Source organism: Myiozetetes cayanensis, unplaced genomic scaffold (genome assembly GCF_022539395.1).
Source record: "Myiozetetes cayanensis isolate MyiCay16 unplaced genomic scaffold, myiCay2020 scf10, whole genome shotgun sequence".
In the NCBI taxonomy this organism is placed as follows: Eukaryota; Metazoa; Chordata; class Aves; order Passeriformes; family Tyrannidae; genus Myiozetetes; species Myiozetetes cayanensis.
The window spans coordinates 5,380,024-5,402,394 of NW_026086605.1; the positions used below are offsets into that span (position 1 = coordinate 5,380,024).

A 22,371-nucleotide genomic window follows, 5' to 3' on the forward strand; every position below is an offset into this window, starting at 1 on the left:
ATTTTTATGTCATGAAACACACAGCTTGTACTTGCAAGTGTATTTTTAAGGCACTGTGAGGGAAGGCACAAGCTGCAGTCTGACTGTTTGAAGGAGAAGCAGCACAAGGAGGAATATTCCAGGTAAGTTTTTAATAAATGTGTGTGTGCAGTGAAACAGTTCCAGCCCAAGGCATTTTTAGCAAGTCACAGCAGAGTGCTGCTTGATCTTTACCACAACATTTCCTACAGAAACAGTGTGAGGAAGTTGGCCCGGACTTTCCAGAGGGGCTGAGGAATGGAGGTGACCTACTGAAAAGTTCAAGTGACAATTTCCAACACAAATGGAAACTTTTCCAGTGATCTTCCTCTCTTTTGTTAACTGCACCTTAAAGGCCAGAAAAAGGGGTCTCCAAATGGATGAATGATAACAAAAAGCTATCTAGGGTTCACATTATTTAAAATTTTGAGGAGAAAAATGTTAAAAGAAACAACCCTCTCCTCAGGGATAACACAGCTCAAGCCACAAAATCATAACCTAGAATTAACTTCTGCTAACAACAATATATTTGGGTTAATTTTATTTTTCAAGAACACAGTCCGTGGGCTGCTGTTGTGCAAATCAGCTTTCCCAGAGCAAATAAAAGTCAAAAAAATAGTCTCAAAAATCATTTAAAAATGCAAAATAACATTTTTCTTTTCCATCAAGCCCTGTCTAAATAGCTGAGATGCACCACAATTATCAAATAAATGTCAAAGCAAGCAAAAAAGCTGAAGCAGCTACTCAGGGCTGGGAAAAATCAGCACTTCCAGTTAGATCTTGGCAGAGGTGGAAGCTGCAGAAGCTGAAATCTCAAGGGAGGGACTCTCAGGTTACCACAGAGCTGGGAAGTTCCTACCAATCCCACCTCCAGTAAAAGACTTACATGGGATTCCAGTGCATGGGGCTTGTTCTTGCCATCTGCCTGTGGGTGATTTGCATCCAAAGTGGTTACCAAAACAAATAAATGGATAAAAAAGGGGAAAAAATATTCTATTGCTTTCAGTCCTATGAAAACTATTACTGAGGTAATGGAACAAGTTACCCAGAGAAAAGTTGGAGAGTAAAAACTGATCAACTAAGTTCACTCCCCATGCCTGTCTTATAATTAACAGCAAAATATGCAGGGAATGCATTGTTAAGTTTGGGTCCTGTGCTACAATTTTTTCCCTCCATAAATTGTTCTAAGGTTAATTTGAATAATATACTTGAAAAACACATAATTGAACACACTTTATTTTTAGTCCTATGGTATAAATATATTTGGATACATTTTGAAAGCTGCAAATGAAATATTCCTTCATTTGTACTTAGAGTCTTAAAATCAGTTTGGGGTAGGCAAAAATGATGATACCTAATATGCTTACTCAGTATCAATTCTATCTATGGAAAAAAAAACAAGGTGTGTGCACTGAAAATACTGCAGAGAGAAGTGTTCCTTGAAATACTTTTTGAGGTATCACACAGAATCATGGAATATTTGAGTTGGAAAGGGCTCTAAAGATCATTTATTTCTGACCCTTCTGCCATGAGCAGGGACACCTTTCACTAGACCAGGCTCTGTGCACCCTGGCCTTGGACACTTCCAGGGATGGGGCAGCCACAAATTCTCTGGGAAAACACCTCTAGCTGACAGAAGTATGAACTCAACACTCAGGAACAACACCAAAATCAATAATTCTTGTTATAAGACAGATTTTATGATTTTAAATGCCATAACAAACTCGTGGGACAGCACCCTGCCAGGTGCTGGAGAGCATCCCCTGGCAAGGATTCATTGCTTACCGTGCACTTGGAGCCAAGGAATGGGGCTCTGCTCATCCAAGACATGGAGAGTTTGCTTGATCCTTGGAGATGTAGGGATAGAAACATCTCTGCTCTGTTTCTTCCTTTTCAGCTCCCATCTTTGGTATAGTTACGGAAACAGAATAAAATAAAATGGTGCAAGAAGGTAATAAAAAGGCAATTTTGCTTCCTGATGGCAAAAGGCCAGAGAGCACTGCCCATTCAGACCTGTCTTTTCTGCTCCTGTAGGACAAGACAGCCTTAGGGAGGACGAAATGGTCACCAAAGCTCTTCCTAGAGGTGGGAAAAGGATAGGTTAGGGTGGTTTTTTAGGGTAGACTAGAAAGCTCAGAAAATCATAATTTTCACTGATTTAAACCCACTATATTCAAAAGATATTTTTTTAAAAAAAGCATCTAAATATTCTGTTGTTATTTCTTCTGTCCCTAAGAAGAAATAGAGAATTACAAAAAACAAACCAACCAAACCAACCAACCAACAACAACAACAACAACAAAATCAAGTTGAGTTTAATTGCTGCTTTATACCCAAGTTGTAATGAAGCCCAGGGAAAGGCATTAGGGAGGGGAGAGAGGCAGTTCAGGAGCAGCTTTGGGCCCCTTCCCCCTCCTTCCCCCCACCCTCCCCTGCACAAGGTGTGTGACATGATCCCAGTTTTGTAGGAACGAAAGAGAAAAGGCTTTTTTTAAAGCAGCTTTGCAGCACTCGGGGATTGCTGATACCAATATCCTCCTCGAAAGCTCCGCCGCGTCCCCCCTTCGCCAAGGCAACCTTTCATTAATTTAGAAAGTATGAGCTCATTAAGCAATTCTGCTCCAAAGTTCCTGGAGTTGAAAAGCCAGGGAATTTCCCCAGGTTCTCAAAACCTTTTGTCAAAAAAAAAAAAAAAAAAAAAAAAAAGCCAAGTTGCTCCATATTCCTCTTTAAACAAATAAGGTTAGCTCCCCTTTTGCCATTCACAATTCAACATTCCCACTAAATTAATTTTTCCAAAAGTAATTCAAATAAAAGCTTTGCTGCTGCTACCCTTTTCAGAGCTGCAAGATTGAATAAGGCATCTGAATAAAATTGTGTATTACAGCCTTCTTTAATATTTAAGCATGACATTCATTGATTTGTTTCTTGTTTTCTGCAAACCTTGACAACATGATAAAATAAATCATAAGAAGAAAATATAGTGGTAACATCTTTTATGGACTTCACATAGTCATCAATCTCAAGCTGTGAGTGAATTATCAGTGCAGCAAAAAGATCTATGTTTTAAGAGCTCCAATAGCACACTAGCTAGAGGTTTTTCACAAGCAAACTCAAGGCGAGTGACTGATAAGCATCATTATTGTTTTCTGAGAGTCTAGTTTATAGTGTGTTGTGGAGGTGTTGGCATATATGTTTCAGAAGGAAAGGTTTGATCAATTCTAAGTAGACATCTACTAACATATAAAAAATATAACAAGGGTTCCTGCTGAGCAGTATTAAAGTACCTATTGCACCATGTCAGCATGACAGGCCCCATGTTGTGTTTTTGATTATATTTAATATAGAATTAACCTTTCTTAATGTAACATATTGTGCATGCAATGGGAGTGAAAAATATTTATTTTGACCAAAAAAAAAAACCCCAAATATCATCCTTATTTAGGTTTTAAGGAATACTTCTTTATTTTCAATTTATAAAACTTCTCATCATAAAATCGTCGCGGCCCCGAACTGACAGAAAGGAATAAAAGCTTTTCTTTCCCTGTGGTTTGTGAGCTATGGAGGGAAGAAGCCATTGGGGGCATTGGGGGCAGCTGGGAACAACCATGGGGCAGAAAACAGGGTATTTCAGCAAAATCCAGGGAGACATCCTGTTGGAAATACCAGAAAGACTCCAACACTCTCCAAGCTGCTGATTTCAGAGGTCAGCACGATGATGGGGATGCACATACCCAAAAGTGGGATCCTTCTGAAAATAATAGGGCTGAGGGGATGGTCTGGAATAATCAAAGGCTGTGAGGAGAAATGTGGAATTAATTCAAAGGGGTAAAGCAGCTGACACTGCTGCATAATGAGGTTATGGAAAGGTATCATCGTTTTGCTGTGAAAAATGCCCCTCCCGAAAGTAACTCTTTCAACAGACTTACAAATGTTTTATATCTGGTAAATGGGCTAATGAAAGCTTTAGGTTTAGAAAGCAGTAGCCTAGGGATTGTAAGAGTAAATATTAAGATGTTTTCTGACAAGCTGAATATATGTGGTTTCCCACAAAATCCCACAGTGCTTTGCACTCCATAAATATCACTCCTCTTCCCTCACAACTTTTACTATATGAAATATGAAGCCGCCGTCCACTAAAACATCGCTGTACTTTGCTTGGGCTCCAATCTCAGGCACACATTTATTTACATAGGTTGAACAGCATTCATCACCCCTGTAATTAATGCAGTCAGTCATGAGGGTGTGAAGTATTTCCTTTGCCATCCCGTGGCAAAGCGGGACACTGGACTTTTCACACAAATGAACACAGAAATCCCCTCAGTTAAAAGAAAAAAAAAAATCAACTTTTAGAGGCCGCTGTAGTTTTGTGTTGATTGGAGGGTGACAAATTCATTGGGCCAAATCTTCAAACTAATTTGCAGGTAATATAACAGCTAAATGGTGGCCAGTAGGCTGAGGATTTGGTTGGGTGGGGATGCTCTGAATTATTTATAGTCCAGGGTGAAATCACTGTCTCTTTAGGGCTTAGTCCTGTAGGCTCTGTCTGGGCGATGCTGTGGACTGGAAGAGGAGACACAATTCCTTCCTCCATGTGAAATATTTAATTTCAATGCCAGCTTTTAGCTACCAAGATTCTATTAAAATTATGAGAATGGCAGAAAATGGAGAAAGGAGGAATATGGGCAACACCACCACCTCATCAAGAGGTGATTCAGCTAATAGACTGCATAAGATCCATAAAAAGAGGTAAATATTATTTATATCCATTTTCTTGTTTTGTTGAAATAGCTGTCTGAAAGTTAAGCTTGAAGCAGAGCTCTGGTTCGCTCTCCTCAGGTTATCAGAGCAAGGCCTGCTCAGTAGCAAAATTCACAATCTCCAATGACATCCAAGCTCTGCAAAATGCTTAACTTGGTAAGTGGGGAGATTTTCTTGTAAATTCAATTTTTCTTGTAATTCAATACCGCACCAGAGGTCTCACTTGATGGAAAAGAGGCTCTGTGCTCCTGGAGTGTTTTACAAATATGTAAATATTATACCTAAGCTGCCCCTGCTAATTAAATATGGCACTTTACACAAGCATATTGTTTCCAGTCTCAATGTTCTGGCTTAAATCCATCATCAGTAATTACGTCGTGTCCTTTTAAATTCTTTGCTGCTTTAATTAGCTAAATTATTCTACTTCACTTCCTGTCCCAAACTTCCAGGCAGTGCTGGAGACCCGTCTCTGTGGCTCCTGGGTTGTGTCTGCAGTGGTGGCATCATCACTCATCCGTGGGGAGGTGGCAACTCCACAGTGATCCGTGGTTCTGGAGTCCTGTCCCTGGATTATCACAACTTACTGAACACGTAGTAAGATTTTATGCTTTTATATATATATATCTTACTTACGTTTTTCAAAGCAATTTTATATCATCTCTGCTTTCCTCAAGTGTCTATAATTCATAATAAATGTAATTAATAGTGTTAAACCTCCTACTTTAGCTAAAAGAAGTAATGACCTCATAGAAGTAAGAAAAAAGGTCATCAAAACCATCAGACTAAGCAAAATAAATAAGGAATTAATACCTGTTAAATCCAAAAATGCTTGACCAGAAGAGCACACTGGGCATTTCTGAAGATCCAAGACTGCTCGGAGCTCAAAATTATTAACTTCCAGTTATTTGGATATTAAATTGATGGGTCTCAGGAACATGTGACAGTACCACAGATGAGAGAAACTTGTTCAACTCCAAGAGGATTTCTACTATTAATAAAGATAAAGTAGGGACAAGGTAGGAAGGGAGTGAGCTGCAGTTTAATATACTTATCCTATGAATATTTCTATAAAATCTGTTCAAATTTTTAGTGAAACAAAGTCCTGAATGGAAATAGAATATTTATTTTCAATACCAGCTTTTAGCTACCAAGATTCTATTAAAATTATGCTGGAGAAAAAAAATTAAAGATATGTATCTTGCTAATAAAAATGCACTTTTTTGATGGATGTTGCGGAAGCAGAACCTCCTGTAAATTAGGTCACTTTGACAGTAAACCATCTCCTGAACTCCTTTGTGGGAATTATGTAGGAAACAGGTTTTCTTTTCAAATCTTAATATAAAACTTGGGAAAAGAATAAGTATTCCACCTTATTCACATTCATAAAAAAAATCATAATGTAGCATCAATATTCACTTAATAAAGAGACCATTTACACTGCTGGGCTACTGTTCTTTTGTTTGCCAGGGTTGGATTTTTTTTTTTTTAATCATATGGAGGAGTCGGTGCAGCAACATCTGTGACTTGTCAGTCATTTAATTAACCAAAGAAAAGCTAGCTATTCATTTTATTTCTGTATATGTTAATGCTAAAAACTAATAGAAAACAGCTAGTAAATTGTCCTCTGCATATATTGGACACAGCAACAATTACTCTGGCAGAGAAGATATAATAAAAGAGGAAATTTTAATAGTATTCTTATTCTATTTATTCTCAGGGGCTTCTGTTTCAAGGTACTGTAGAAATTAACAATTATTTCTTTTCATTGTTTTTGATGATCTTTTTCTATTATGGCCCTATCCGACTTCAAATAAAATATAATTTGAACTTTCGTTTTTGTATTAAATTTTCTGGGGCATCTTGAGATTTCCTTTCTGGCTGGTTATGGGGAGGTCCTGAGAAGGTTCAGAAAAATAAGCAGCAACTGTTTCTTTCAGACAGCTGGTTAAAGCATGTCAGTTATTAGTACAATCAAGATAACTCAGCTTAAACTGAGGACTTTCACGTAATACAATAATTTACTTTTCCAGCATTCATTTTATTGACAAATATGTCTTTCCCATATTTTCGGAATGTCTGTCATATGATATGTCTAAATACTTGCTATTGCTCTGCTATATAAAGCAATTAACTGACTTTATACAGCAAATTGTCAAAGGATTTCCCCCGAAAGCTTGGGGAAATCTAACATACGGAACTATTCTCCAATTTATTGACATGCTACGATGGTGAAAAAAGTAGGACATCAATAAACAGCTTTAGCTGGAAAACTGGAATCTGATTATAAGTATTGGGAGCTGGAGACCAGAGCCTCAATTAAAATACATGGCATGGCTTTATTTTAAAATAGAAAGGTGCTATATTTTAATGGGGGAAAAGGCAGGGCTTGGTGAAGTGTAGGAATGCAGCAGTGTGGAGTTTTACACCCAAAGTGTCCCATGGGTCTATCTGAACTGGAAGCAGGTTCAGCTCCTCATCCCAGACCATTCCTCTGGCTCTGGGAAGCGCAGGGAAAGTATCTCGTGTCTCTGTCAAGGGCAGAGTGATGGGGTGACAGGAAAGCTGGTAAAACCATACAGGACTGGCCCTGGATGGACTTTTCACCCATAAGGAAAGACCTTCTACTTACAGCAGAGTCCAAATACCCTAAAACAGCAGGTTTGGACATTTTGGTCTAAGAAAAACAATCAAAGCCTAACCATCTGGGTTTTATACAGCAGATATTGATTAGGATTAAAATAAACTCCATAAGAATGTAGATTAAATAGATGAATAAATTGTGGAGCACTCAAAGGAATCTCCAAAAGTAGCCTGAAATCTATGTAATATAAGAATATCAGAATCATAGGATCATTAAGGTTGGAAAACACCTCCAAGATCAATCTAGCCTTTGAGTGAGTACTACCAAAAATTCAGGAACAGACTAAAAATAAAGCAAATCACAGATTTTACAGGATCAACCAGGAAACAAAAAAATAGGGGAATAAAAAAAAAAAAAAGAAAGAGATATGTTTCAAGAAGTTAATTTTTTATAAAGTGAAGGGAAATTTCCTTCCTGAGTCTTAGATTCACTATTTTTTAGCAAAACAGCTTGTGCTGTGCCACTGGTGATACCTCACCTACAGTGCTGAGAGGACAAGGAAAGGATGCTGAGACTGGCTGGGAATAATTGTTTTGTTAACAAATTATCTGCCTACACACAGTTCTTACACCTGTGTAACCAGAGTTTTTCAACACCTTTTTCTGGTCTTTCCTTTCATGTCACTGCTGATTTTTACATTTATTTGTACCTTGCTTTTGTCTGCAAGCTCTTTTGTTGAATTTTGGGGTTGGTTTGGATTCCACTAGCATGGAAGGAGTGAGAGGAGCTTGATCTTGGAATAATACGAAAAATAAAGAGGAAAAAAGAGGAGGAAGAAATTCCAAAATGAGCTGTAGCTGTTCCTTTGGAAGCAACCCCCTCTGATGAAATGCATTTGTATGTGTCAGGAGCCCAGTGCCACCTTCACTGTATTGTTAATATTCTGGTTATCATGCAAGGAGTCATTGATGAACAAGTTTAAGCAGTGTGCAAACAACGTTACCTGCTGGGAAGTGTTAAGGTACCCATCATACCATGTCAACTTGACAGGCCTCATGTTGTGTTTCTGATTATATTTAGTCATATAAAATTAACTTTTCCTAATGTAACGTGTTGGGAAGGCGACGTGGACACAACAAGAGTTATTTAGGCTCAAACCTATTTGTATTCAGATTTACTAATGAGAATCACAACCTGATCAAAACCCCCAGCTCATTTAACGCATTTATGGAGTGACAGGGCTGGAGAGCCTCGAGCCCTAATCCATGTGAGAGGTGATAAAGCAGGAGGGCTTTGCTGATATTCCTGTTGTCCAGCAGTGCCAGCTCTGAGCTCCACACAGCTCCTGTCTGTATACAGCAAGACTGGAGCTGTCTCTGACTTGTTTGGTGCTGTGCTCACATCCAGGTGGATTTTTTAGAGTTATTTAGCATATTTTTTAGGAAATGACAGTGGCTACTGCCAGCTCCCAGTCATCTTTTCTTTCTTTTTTATCCTTTTTCCTTTTTCCTTTTTCCTTTTTCCTTCCCTTCCCTTCCCTTCCCTTCCCTTCCCTTCCCTTCCCTTCCCTTCCCTTCTTTTTTTCTCTTTTTCTTTTCTTTTTCTTTTCTTCTTTCTCTTCCCCTTTCATTTTTTTCCTTTTTATTTATTTTTATGACAATCTTTTGGATTTTTTCAGGAAATAATAATATCCCAAGCCAAAGGAAAAACCAGACCAGAGGAGTTGGTACTACATTCCCTTTCCCTCAAAGTAGTGGCTAAACCAGTCTGAGAGTCATCAAAGAGCTTTGATTAAGATAAAAGAAAAAAAATATCAAATATCTAAACCAACCAGCAAAATCTACCAGCACTCACAGGCAGAAGCTTTGGTTCCCTTTTGGTTTTTACCATTGCAAATTCAAGGTTCAGTGCCCCTTCCCTGCCCACTGGCTGTTGGGCAAAGGACCAGGATTTATTAATTATTGGAAAAGCCAAGAAGGGGGCCTTCCTAATTAAAGTCTCAGTGTGCAACTGCTCATTTTCAACTCCTTGCAAGCTCGCTGTACCTGTGTCTGCTCAGATGGCACTCAACCCTCAGCCTGAAGCTGGAGTCTTGGAAATTTGGGGGGGGGGAAATGCAATAAAAAAAAATATTCAGCTGCTTGTGCAGAAAAAAAGGAAGCTGAAAAAGAGTTCAATCATCCAATTCAGTGAAGAGGATGATACAAAAATACCTTTTTTTAATTAATGTTGTTGAGGCTTAAAGGATGAAATTTGGCATGGAAGCCTTAGATGAGAGGAAACAAAATGACTGATTTATGGAGAATTGAAAATTGCTTCCCACACTGGCTCATTAATGGCTAAATTGGGCTAAATTTGGCTTAGTCCTCATGCAACAACATTCCATTGCTGTGGAATACTCTGGATGTCCAGCCATGCAACCTCTGAATTTCTAGCACCATTTAAAGGTGCATGAAACTCATAATTACTTTGGAAAATATAATAATTAAATACATTAAAGGAATATTCTTCATGTGAAATGTAGGCAGCAAACATGACCTTGGGAGATGATCAGGATCTGGGGCAACATTTTTCTTTATGACCAAGACTTTCAACAACAGTTTTATAAGAAAAAGAATTATTTTTTAAGATAAAGAACAAATTTTTAAGAAAAATTGTATTTCTTCTTATCCTTGCATTACAGTGACAGCAAAAAATGACAGGTTTTTGTCACTTTAAATGATTTTGCCATGAAGTAAATCCCCAATTTACAAAAGTTTAGGACATCAGTGGGAATAAAAGGTTCTGCTGTTTAATTAAAATGTACTTCATGGCTGGAAATCAGCATTCAAAGTGCCCAGAACTTACAACAGCGGCAACAAACGAGTTTGTGCTTTGTGCTGCGATTTACTGCTCCAGCTCTGCCTTCAGCCTGCCTTGTGATGTTGCAGGGAACGGGCTGGAAATTAAATCCATGCCTAATATGCTTAACTTGTGCAGGCAAATGAAAGAGCACCCGCTCCATTCTCCGGGCGCTGCTCCCCTGCCCGGGCCGGGGCTGCCAAGGAGCCTCCACGGGCAGAAGGCACCGGTTTGGGCAGGGAGCACAAATATTTTAATATATAATGGGGGTAATTTGTCCTGTTTAGAGGAATATCTGACCAGGTCAGAGGGATGGGAAGAGGGAACGGGAAGAGGGAATTGAAAGGGGAAGGCAAGGCGAAGGAATGGAAGGGGAAGGGAAGGGACAGGGAAGGGGAGGGGAGGGAGGGGAAAGGAAAGGCAGGAAAAGGAAGGGAAAGGAAGGGAAAGGAGAATATTAGAGCAAACTCTTAAAATATGTCAGTAAGAGAAACAGGTAACAGCACTGTGAGCAGTTGGTACTGAGGAGCTCGTCTGCAGGGCTTGACCAGTTCATCTCCCTCCTTTCCTGCACTTACTCGGGGGCTTCAAGCTTGGACCCCACCAGATCAAAGTACCAATCAGTTTGGTTTCATTTTCTGCAATGTTACATGTTATGTATTAAAAAAACCCTCAAACACTAAATATAATCCTAACTTTGCAGAATAGATTTTAGGAGTCACTAATCAGTGAAATGGTCACTGTCTGCAAAGTCACCTATTTCTAGACTTGAAAAAGAACTATGAAAATTAAAGAATTTTATAGTAATACTGGGATGAGTATGTTGTAACAGCAGAGATCCTCATTATCTCTCCTGACTGCTCAGCAGGAGGCACACCCTGGTTATATTGTGATCCTGATTCCAGTCATGAGGAAAGAGATGAAGGTGGGACTCAGATTCACAGATGAGTAGAAAATTCACCAGCCTGTGTTAACATACTTAGGGAAGTGACCCACTAGTGGAACTTGGGGCAATATAGATGGATAAGGAAAGGAATCAAGGGCTGCAGGATAACAGCAAGCATATGTATGAGTGTATTGGTTTCTGTAGCCTCATACCAGAGAAGGGATGCTGCTAGAGCACTATTTCAAAGAATGTGCCAATTTAGCAAGCCAAATAATTTTTTTTTTTTTAAACTTTCACCCGGGAAGGTAGTGATGAGGAACCCATCTGTGTTCAGCTTGCCTTCACCTCTGTTTGAAAAATACAGGAAAACACAGCAATATTACCAGTACTAATGTGAGCAGAGCTCAATCCACACAGGGAATAGGTGCACAAATGTGGGTGCACACAAATGTAAGCCCCAGTTCAAGAATGTGTCCCTTGTTGCCTGAAGGAAAAAAAAAAACAAAAAACACTCCTGGCAAGTGGAGAATGCATTATCTCAGTAATATAGCTGGGAGATACCAGAGGAAATTTCAGCATCAAATATTTGTACATGGGTCCAATTTATTAAAAGCAAATATTGACCATTCGGTCCTTAAATATTTTAAATAATTTATTCTAAATATTTTGATACCGAAGTAAATTAATGCTAAAGCATTTCTTTGTTTGTGCCAAATCAGTGCTTCCCAGTAGGAAGTTAGTCCATCCTTGCAAGCAAGCTTTCCCTCTCAGTAGGCAGTCCATTTCTGCAGAGTGCCATTAACTTAATTTCAAAAAGAACCAGTAAAGGTATATGGAGCAGGCAGTAATAGCATGGAAAATATCCAAAATTACTAGACCCCAGCAACAGAACTTGGATGCCGTTTTCATGCACTAATAATTTGTAGTTTACATATTGAAGGTAACTATAAACTGACTACTTCCTTGGTTAAGTCTTGCAGGTAATTGCAAATATGTTGTTAGTGCTGTACCTTTCCCCATGTGAGAGCAGCATCTCCAGGAACAAGAACAGAAAGCACAATTTTCACTCTATTATCAAGAAGTGGTACAGAGTTTCTTTGTCAGCAACAATATTAAATTTACTTATGATCAAACTATAAAAGTGCAGTGATTTTCAAGATGGATTTCATAAGTAGAAATCGCAGCATTCTGGATACTCTTGGCTATCATTTAAGTCAAATCTTGTCTTAATAACGCAGATTTGATGAATACGCTTCAGTACACGCATGGAAAATTATATGTTTCAAATCAGTAAAATCTCTGAACTCCACTTTATTTTGTCCAAGAAATTTAGTGCATGGAAAGAACAGCAACGACAAAACATTATTTAAAAACATTATTTACTTTTGGGTGTAATCCAAAGTATTTCTATGAGAAGTGGGACAGAGACCTTTTCTGGTCCTTCAAAGGTTTTCCTGAAGAATTCTGCATTTCTGCATTTCTACTGCCCCAAGAGCTCCTGATTGGATGGTTTTCATACAAAAACCAGTTGCAAAAAGTAGGCTGGACTTAAAAAGAAGATAGAAAAGATGGTCTTCCGTTACCTCTGAGTTTAGCAACAGCCCAGCTTTCAAACCACTGGTACTGTTCAGTCTGATCATGATGATGGACTTTTGGACATTGTACCCACCAACTTTCCTCCAGTTAAGCCAGAGGAGAGACAGATTCTTTGGAAGGTGATGGGAGGACCTGCTCCCATCTGGCTAAAGCCAGAGGAAAAGACCTGCTGGTTTCACTGCTCTTTGCATCAGGAATGTTCCAAGCAGGGCTAGGAACAGGAGCCCTGGGAAAGGCTTCCAGCCACTGGAGTTCACACACCTCATTTAAGCCAATCAGCTGGTTTTGGCAGCTTTATTCACAGAATCTACATTTCACAGTTCAACTCATAATTTAAGAAATTTCAACCCCTGAGTCTGTGATTTTCTTTACATTTACCCATGTATGTCGTGTTGGATATTTAAAGGTCCTGGAATCACTCTGGTTTCAAATCACTTACACTATTGCAAAAAAGGTTTGTGCCTCCTTTAAGGTGCCTTTTCAGGACTTTTTCTGATAGACACAATTATGGATAAAGATCAGCAATTAAATGTGTCAATTCCTCATCTTTTGTGGAAGCCACTGGGATCTGGTAAACCAAAAAAAACTGCCCTGGCGCTACTGAGGTGGCACTGCTAGGAATATTTGGAAAGAAAAAATTAGGGAGAGTGTGAGAGACTGAGATCATCACTTGCAAAATGAGCAGTTTCCACCCATTTAGCTGTGGCCCAGGTTTCCCTGGCTGTGCCAAGTGGAGATCTTGCAGTTGGCGGAGCAGGCAGGTGGTGGGAATTGCAGTGCTGGGCCAGCTCACCTGCTACGAACATTACACATTCAATTTTGGTCAGGAGAGCAGGAGCCAGCACAACAAATTAGGAAATGTGATCTGTACACGGCAGGACAGCACTGCTGCCCTCAGAAAAGACATCCAGTGAGAAGGTTATTCAGTGAGAAGAGAGGATATTAATAAACAATTCTTTTGCTCCTTGAGAGTTCACAGCAAAAGGCACTTTTGGCCTAATATTTTAGTTAGCCAGATAAATTGACTTACAGTAGGCAGAAGGTTTATAGCAAGGATCTCAAACTGAGTCCCTTTGTTCACCTTCCCTGCATCCAAGGCCAGGTTGGACAGGGCTTGGAGCAAAGTGGTCTAGTGGGACGTGTCCCTGCAATGGCCAGGGGTTGGAACTGGAAACTGGATGATCTTAAATGTCCCTTCTGTAGCCATTCTATAATTTCTATAATCTATATTTCTATATTCTGCAACCATTCTGTAATTCTAGGATATAGCAGCCTCAATGACCTCGAGAAATCTGACATTGAAAGGAAGTTAAAGTCTTTCACATTCTGGATGTATCTTATGCCTCTGGATCCAATGCCCTGTCAAAGTAAAGTTCAGTTCTTTCCAAACCTAAGGAAAGTGGCTTTTTGCAGCTCAGTGTTGGACATGGACTCATTCTCTCTTCCATGAAGATGTTCCTGTGCCTTCCTGTAGATTCACTGACCCACCCTGACCCTGCTCCTCCCCTGGGCACGGGGAGGGGAGAAGGATGTAAAGGCTGAGAACAGAAGCACAAAGTCCTCACCCTCCCGTCGGGATGCCCTGTAGGCAGCAGAGGAAATGGAGTAAGTACAAGTAAAATTGGATTTAATAATTGCCACTAATAAAGGGGCAAGTGCATAGAGCCAGTTACTCTGCTGTCGGCAAAATTAATTGCTCAAGGCACATTAACAGTGTATTAGTTAACACATACACAGTGAGTAAATTGTAATTAAGCTAACTAACTAAATAGTAAATACATAGACTGTGGATGACAATCATTCCTTGTAAAAATCCTTTACACAGCAGTGAGGATTACTGGCTTACACAATTTAAACCAAAAGAATCGAAACTCATGCACATATCTTTTAATCTTTAAAATGGTTCAGACTGTATTTTTATTTTTTTTTTCAATTGGTAAATGAAAGAATGATGTCATACAGCAGCATTAAGTACTATTAAACGGGCCATAACTAACACTGTCTGCATAAATTATCCATAAGCTGACACTTTTATGCACTTGGTGAAGAATTGCTTCATGGGTTATGCAATCTTTTCCAAAACAAGTTCCAAAGAACAACATCACTAGTTATGTTTCATAGCTACAAATTGGTAACTGAATTAACATTCATTTATTAAGTTTACATGGAGAACTCCTCTAATTCAAACGCTTGCAGATTATAATTTATTTTTATCTGAGGTATAATTTTTCATATCTTGTTTTTGCCAAAGTCAATACAACCTCAGCCAAACTCTCCTTCCAGTTCTCCATTTGTACCCTCCTGTTCTTGGCTACTTACCTAGATGAGTCTTTTCTAGCTGGGAAGGTAAATAAATGAGCTTGGTTCACCAAAAAAACAGTAATTTGCAAAATTCTGATTTTCAGACTCTTATTTCCTGAGTTAATATTGACAAATTTAGAATCCTACTCTCGCAATTTAATTAAAAAAAAAATAGAAGTCAGAATCACTTTTGCACATATGGAAGTTGAACAACTGATCTGCCAGGAGGGAGATTTTGAGTATGGCTATTTTTTAACAATCTATTTTATTTCTCCCATCCCAGTTTAATCTGTGAGTCAAATATTGGCGTGTTGTTGAGTGGGACAGTATGAAAAGAGGTTTTTTCTGTGGCACAATGGGACACAATGGGAGGTGACACTATTATAAATTTGCCTTTGATAGGTGGTTAAAAACTTCATGGAACTAGTCATAGAAAATAAGCTCAGACCGAGCTGATTCATTTCAAACGAAATGGAAAGGCAAACAAAGTCATGTAAGTTCAGTTTTCCTACAGCAAAAGGAGAAAGGCGATTAAGTGCCAAGGCATGAAGCAGATGGACTGCAGAGATCAGAGAGCAGGAGGTCACAACTCCTACACCCCTTGAAAGGTGGACGAGTTCAGTGGAGAGACCCTCAGGGATCCTGCTGTCCCAGGGCCCTACGAGGTACAAACACAGGTTGTTCTGCTGCAAGATTGTATTTAATCAGTCACATTAAATAATCCTTCCATGCACAGGGTTGTGCAGTCAGTTTTCTACTTGTTCCAGATTGTTTTATCTTGCCAAACTCTGAAAATAATTTGTTTCTTAAAATTGAAACCAAAAAGCATGTTAGAGAATAAGTCCATGCTATCTCATTGCAAAAACATTTGACCAATTCTCTTTCTTTGACCATTTAAACATCGGAAGGGGGGTGCCCAGGGGGGTGGTAGAGGTGTCCCTGGAGGTGTTCAAGGAATGACTGGATGTGGCAGTGCTCTGGGCTGGATGACAGGATGTGGATCAGTCAAAGGTGGGAATTGATCAAAGGTGGGATCTGATGATCTTGTAGTTCTTTTCCAACCTCAATGATTCTGTGATTCTGTGACTCTGTCAAACCTGTTTCAAGTGTCTATGTGCTGATGGTTGAGCAGGGTTAGACAAAGTAAGACCAAGGGCCAGAAACAACCAGGTGAGGCTCTTTGACCAGTGGCAGGTAGGAAACCAGGTAACCAAGAAATGACTGAACACTTTGGATCTATTAAACCTGATCAACATTGCTGAGGTTTGGACTCCACTGATAAAGTCTTTAGAAAGTATGTCTTGCATGGATTAAAGGGAGAGGGAAATGAAATATATATTAAAAAACCATCAAGACTGAAGTTATTCTTTAACCTCTATGGTTTAAGGTTTTTCTCAAAGTCTGATGATACCTGGTCATTTTTCTGATTTAATTTAGGTTGGTCTGGGCCAGGGAGGCCCTGCTTCTTCATAGACAATTCCCATACATGGGATAAGGATCTCTCAACCAAATCTAAGCAGCCTCTCCTAAACAAGGTAACTACCATTTAGGAAAGAAAAAAATGGTGAGTTTATAAGACTTCATTTTTAAAAATCCATAGCTTAGCCTAAAGAAACACTCGAGTTTTATGTAAAAACTTGATTTCTTGCTTTTTTTTTTTTTTTTTTTTGATTTTACCTTCTTTCCATTGCAAAAGCAGAGCTGTCACAGTAAAGATGTGTTGATGCCTTTTAGTCTGTTACTGGAAAAAATAATTATAAATCTGCCAAATACCACAAAAAGTTGAATTTAACTATTCTCTTTCTCTATTTCCATAATTCAGGGCTGAACTTCAAAACCTTGTGAGACTATTTATAGGAGGCAGTAGGGATTCTGTTCCTTCAACAAGAAAACCAAAGATATAAAATATGGCAAAGGTATGTTGAGAAGACTTCAAGATACAAAATGGAAAATATTATATATATTGCTCCAAAAATGAGTATTTCTAAAAAGCAGTTTGAGGATATTATTTTGGGGTTTTTTTCATTGTTTCTTGTAGTTGCCATCTAATCCAATGGATTAGATCATCCAGGGCTCTAAATGAAACACAGAAATTCCTTTCTTTGTCAGTGCTGGAGAACACACCATGCAGGGTCCCAGCTGGATCTGTCCTGGATCTGATGCTGTTCAATATTTCATTAACAACTTGGATGACAGAAGAGAGAGTAGACTTTGGACGACACCGAGCTGGGAAAGATAGCAAGTATTAAAATTCCAAATTATTTTGGAGCACCCATCTTAATGATGACATTTAATAAAGAGGAGTGTGAGGCACTATATATAGGAAGAAAAATCCAATCCACACAAATACAACGGTGGAATTTTGCAGAAAGTGAGGCTACAAGAGACCTCAGAATTTTTATGAGTCAACACATCCATCACTGTTAGAAAAAGGCAAATGACTTTCTGGGATCTCTACAGAGCACCATTAAGGCCTTAACAAAAATAAAATGCCCATTTCTTGTCATTAGCCTTTAGAAAAAGAAAAACTGGGAAAAGTGCAGAGGAAAATAATAAGAAATTATGGACATTTGAGAAAAACTGTGATGAGTTTACTTAGTCTAGAAAGAAAAAGGGAACCCTCATTACTATTTTTATTTTAAAGATATTTATGTACAGTGCATATGAAAACATATATATATAAATCATTACCTTAAATAAGGTGACAAGCACTTTTTTCCATGTCCAAACAGGGCTGGACAAGAAGCAACAGGTTTTAGCTTGCAGAAAGGGAGCTTTTCTATCTGAAAGGATAATTAGGCACTGGAGCAAATTACCATGGGAGATTGTGAAACTCACTGGCAATTTTGAGGAACAGATTAGACATACATCTGCCAGCACTCATGTAATTTTAGTTGGTCCTGGTCCAGGGCACAGAAGGAAAAGGGCCCAGATCCATGTTGCCTGATGGGAGAGACACCTAACTCCGGGAACTGACCGTCCTGGGAACATCTGATGGGCCATTTTAAGGGCAGAGGTGTTAAATTGTGTGATCGTAGGGCCAGGGGTGACTGCATTCCTCAGCCACTTGCTGGAGTCAGCTGGAATCAATCTGGATATGGGTATATTCCAGCATGGAATCTAGCTTAACATCCCTTCCACCCCACAACTTGTCAGGGCTTCTCTATATATTAAATCACATATCCTGAATGGAAACCAACCCTCAACACAGAGTGCAAGGTGGACATCCAGGATATATAGATTTAATTTTGCATATGTCCTTCTATTGGAAAGCATCACTTCTGCATCCAAAACCACAGGTTTCAGGCCACTGAAGTCAATATAACAACCTACATTTTAAAATAAAGAGTTCCAATTTAAAAAAGAGACTTGCAGTTTAGAATAAAGAGTTCCAGTTTAAAATAAAGGCTTACAGTTTAAAAAAAAACAAATCCTTGCAAGTTCAATCTCAGCCATTTGTTTAATATTCAGCAGTCAATTAAAAATCAGGGTGTCAAAACTGAAAGTGGTTATGTACCTGAAAATAAAGTGGGTTTTGTCAGAGCAGCTGTACCTGCGTACCTCCCGCTTCCAGAGACATCCATCAAAATCCCGGCAGGATTTCTTGGCACAATGTCACAAAGAAATTGAAATTTTCAAGCATTTCCTCCTGCTTTTATAGTTTTGTTTCTACTGCATTAAGACCCAAAAAACCCCATGTACATCAGGGGGATATTCCCTAAACAAGAGGCTGGGCTTAAAGCGCCTGTCCAGGAATTCTGCCCTTTGCTGCCACACTAAATGCTCCTACACGGCTCCTCTCTGGCCACGCTCGTGCCCATCTGCTCAGATGGCCCAGTGCCTGTGGCAGGTCGGCTGCCAACTTCCCTGGGTCAGGAATGCCAAGCTATGACAGCAGTAGATGGACAACCTGCCTCACACTGCCCTGATCTCCCTTCCAAAATCCTCCTCAGGATGGTTCTGTGCATCAGGTAGCGAATGGAAAGTACCTGAAGGATGGAGAATGGGAAACTTAAAAGGTTTGGGTATATTTGCTCTTTACAAAAAAAAAAAAAATCAGGCTTCTAGGAAACATATAAAGGCCTTCTGGGATATAAGACGTTATAAAAATATTGCCCATAGGAATGCTCTGAAAGTAAACCTTTGGCAGGGTTTCAGTAGCTGCATTAGGCAACTCGTAGGCAAAGGCTTGCTCCCAGCTCTTCCTGGCCAGGACTTGCATTTGTGTGGGAAGTGCCTCCCTTCTTTTAGACTAATTAATAAACCAACAGTATTGACAGACTGTATCACCCAGAATGGGATCAGTGCATCAGTGCACAGGATGTGGTTGAGGATGCCCAGCTCCATCATGGCCCAGGAGCAGCTCCTGCTCTGCCCAGCTGAGGGGAGAGGGAAGCTGGTACAGTCTCCAAATGTGTTTGGACATGGACTGGGGGGCAGCCTCGGATGAGTGAAGTTAGGGGCAGTGAGGTGAATCTCTCTCAGACAAAACCACATGTGAAGACCTCTGTCCCAGCTGTGAGATCACAGAATCCCACTATCACTGAGGTTGGGAAAACCCTCCCATCCAGGAAGAAATTCCTCTTGTGTTTCAACCTGAATCTCCCCTGGCACAGCTCGAGGCTATAAAGCCTCAAAGGATGGGATGTGACAGAAGGAGGAGCTCTCCTATTTGTGTCCCTCATCCTTTCCTCTCTGTGGAGCTCCTGGAAGCCACAGAGCCTCTCAAAACATGCAGCCACTGCTGGGGCCCATGTGGGATTTTAGGGAGGGATGGAGGAACAAAATCAGCCTTCCATTATTTCTATTCACTTACGGAGAAAAAAAAAATCCAGGTGTGGTGTAAATGGTCTCCACCAATTCAGGAAAGGGCACTGGGTGTCAGCACGAGTATAAATAGTCCTAGCTGAGAGCACAATAGCTCTGCCTGAGCTCTCAGGAAAGAGCCAATAAAGACATTTGGAGATTTCAGGGCATAAATCACTGTCAGGAAGCAAGACCATGTTTTCCTCGTGGAAACACCAAGAGTAGTTTAGTGTTCTACTCCTGCACCTGAAAATCAGGTATTTTACATGCTAAACATCATCAGTAAGAGAAGATTTTAGGCTGGAAGAGCAGGTCAGACACTTGTGGTTTTACCTCCAGGACAGAACATGTACATGGGAGTCTTGGAGGAGGTGCCAGGGACTCAATAGCTGCATAGACCAAACTCTGAGTCTTCCCACCTCCCAATGATTTCTATGCATATAAATAAAATATTTCAATCTGTCATTCAAAGCTTTTCCACAATTATCCAAAACTGATGCACATTAAATGCCAGTCAAGGTGATGAACAAACCCACTGATGAGAAATCCCCATCCCTAGAAAAGGAGTTGATGTGGTGACATTTTACTGGGTGCTTGTTTGATTGTGATTGCTGTAAGATGTGGAAGTCCCAGGGTTAGGGCAAACTTAATTGTAGAATAAGGAAATTAACCAAAAAGTGATTGTTTCACTTTGTTGTGATGCCTTTGCAAAAGCCTGAGACAGGTACAGTATCCACTATCCACTATCCTACTATGAGAAATGGCCAGAGATTTCCTGGTTAAGAAGAAGAAGGAAAAGAATGTAGAAATTTAGAAAAAGAACTGTCATAATTAACACCTGGTTGTGTAAAGAAAAGTGGACCAACTTCAGTGACTACTGAAAATTAAGTGTGAGCAAGAAGACATGTTTTAAAAGACCAGAGCTGTCCATGTAAGGATGGTCTCCTCCCAGGCGCAGCACCTGATGCCTTCCAGTCCATGCCACCTCTGTGGAATGGCATGTAATGGCACTCTAAATCAAACTGAATTCAGCTCAGTATTTCATTCCTGAAAATGGACTGTGCCTAAAATACCAACTCATGGTCAGTGTTTGCTCCCTAAGCCAAAGGGAAGCACAGGTTGGATGGGGTTTGGAGCAACCTGGTCTAGTGGAAGGTGTCCCTGCACATGGCAGGGAGTTGGAATTAGAAGATCTTGAAGGAGACTTCCAACCCAAAGCAGTCCGTGATTCCCATGTGAACTCTAAAAACTCTCACACTTTTCCTTGGCAGTGACAACTCTTCTGATCTTTGCCCCCCAAAAAAGAGGGAGCATCAAATGAGAACAAGCAGAGTCATGTTGAAATAGTGTTAATATAATCTCCAGGAGGGAATACCTTCCCGAGGAACCATGTGGAAAATGCCCCTGGAGCAGGACCCCAAGGCACAGCCTCCAGCCCTAAGCCCACACGTGCACATTCTCAGCCATGTAGAAAATTATCCCCAGCACAGCTGGTCATGTATTGAACACCACATTCCCGGCTGTTTCCAGGAGCCTGACATGCAGAAGGTGGACACAGGGAGACAGAACGAGTGTAGATCATTACAGGAACCACAGAGGACGAAGCTGTGAGTGATGGCACCGTAATGGAAAGGCGGGAGTGTGACAGCGGGGACTGAGCCACCGCTCAGAGACACCCAGGGAAACCAACCCATCCCATAACTCATCATTGATCCCACTTCTGATCCGACCTCGGAACACGCCTGCTTGCCTTTTAGGCTCACCACCTGTGACATTCATTGGAAATTAAGCGGACAAGGTGAAAGTGTAAACCAACAAAAACAGACATATGGATTGAATAACCCTTCTGTGTTTCCTGTATCTGTGTACACCTTCCCATGTTATCACCTCCTTTTATATCACGTCTTATTATATATATTTCCATAGCATAAGAGCTCAAAACTAAGATGAAAGCTCCACTGGCTCAGCACCATCACAGGAGCCAATTTCTGCCTCACAGATAACCCAAAACAAGGTTTGGAGGGGGGGGAAGGGGGGAAATGTGGGGATAGGGGTGAGTTGCCCAAGCTGACATCTGGGCCTGGGCACAAGTCTGGATGGCAGTGTGGCTGAGGGCACAGTAATGTTTTCCATTCTTCTCAGCCATACAAGTAAAGGAAACCATCCTGCTTTATTTTATTAAAGTCATATGTTATTCAGGAATTCTGTGTTGCTGTTATTCTGCCTGCTTAGTCTGGCAGTCTAAGTATATTTGAAAACCAATAAAATAAAATATTACCAAAAAACATAATACTCTAGAAATCCACTCCCTTCTGTAATTACAGTTTAATGTCTAACATACTTTGTGCTTCACATTCAGCAAACTTTGATACAGTACTTAGACTGAAATTATGGTGCACCAGAGTAACATACATTTGCTGGCAATGAAAATGGGAAATAATTTCTCTTTTATAATTAGGGGATGTCTGCAGGATGGAGGTGCTATTTGTTTGTCATCACAGAATATGCCTGCCTTGTGTCAGGCAATCAGTTTGACATGTGGAGTTAACTTTAGGTTATCCAGACCAGGCACATGCATTTG

At 40.0% G+C, this 22,371-nt stretch overlaps 1 long non-coding RNA gene across 1 annotated transcript; it reads left to right on the plus strand.

Annotated features, from left to right (window-relative positions):
• The first annotated feature begins 5,303 nt into the window (after window positions 1–5,303).
• LOC126651631 (uncharacterized) lies at window positions 5,304–21,781 on the plus strand. The gene is made up of 4 exons (XR_007631763.1): window positions 5,304–5,373; window positions 16,422–16,519; window positions 16,807–16,900; window positions 21,321–21,781. It is a non-coding gene; the product is annotated as an uncharacterized LOC126651631 (long non-coding RNA).
• Window positions 21,782–22,371: the final 590 nt, after the last annotated feature.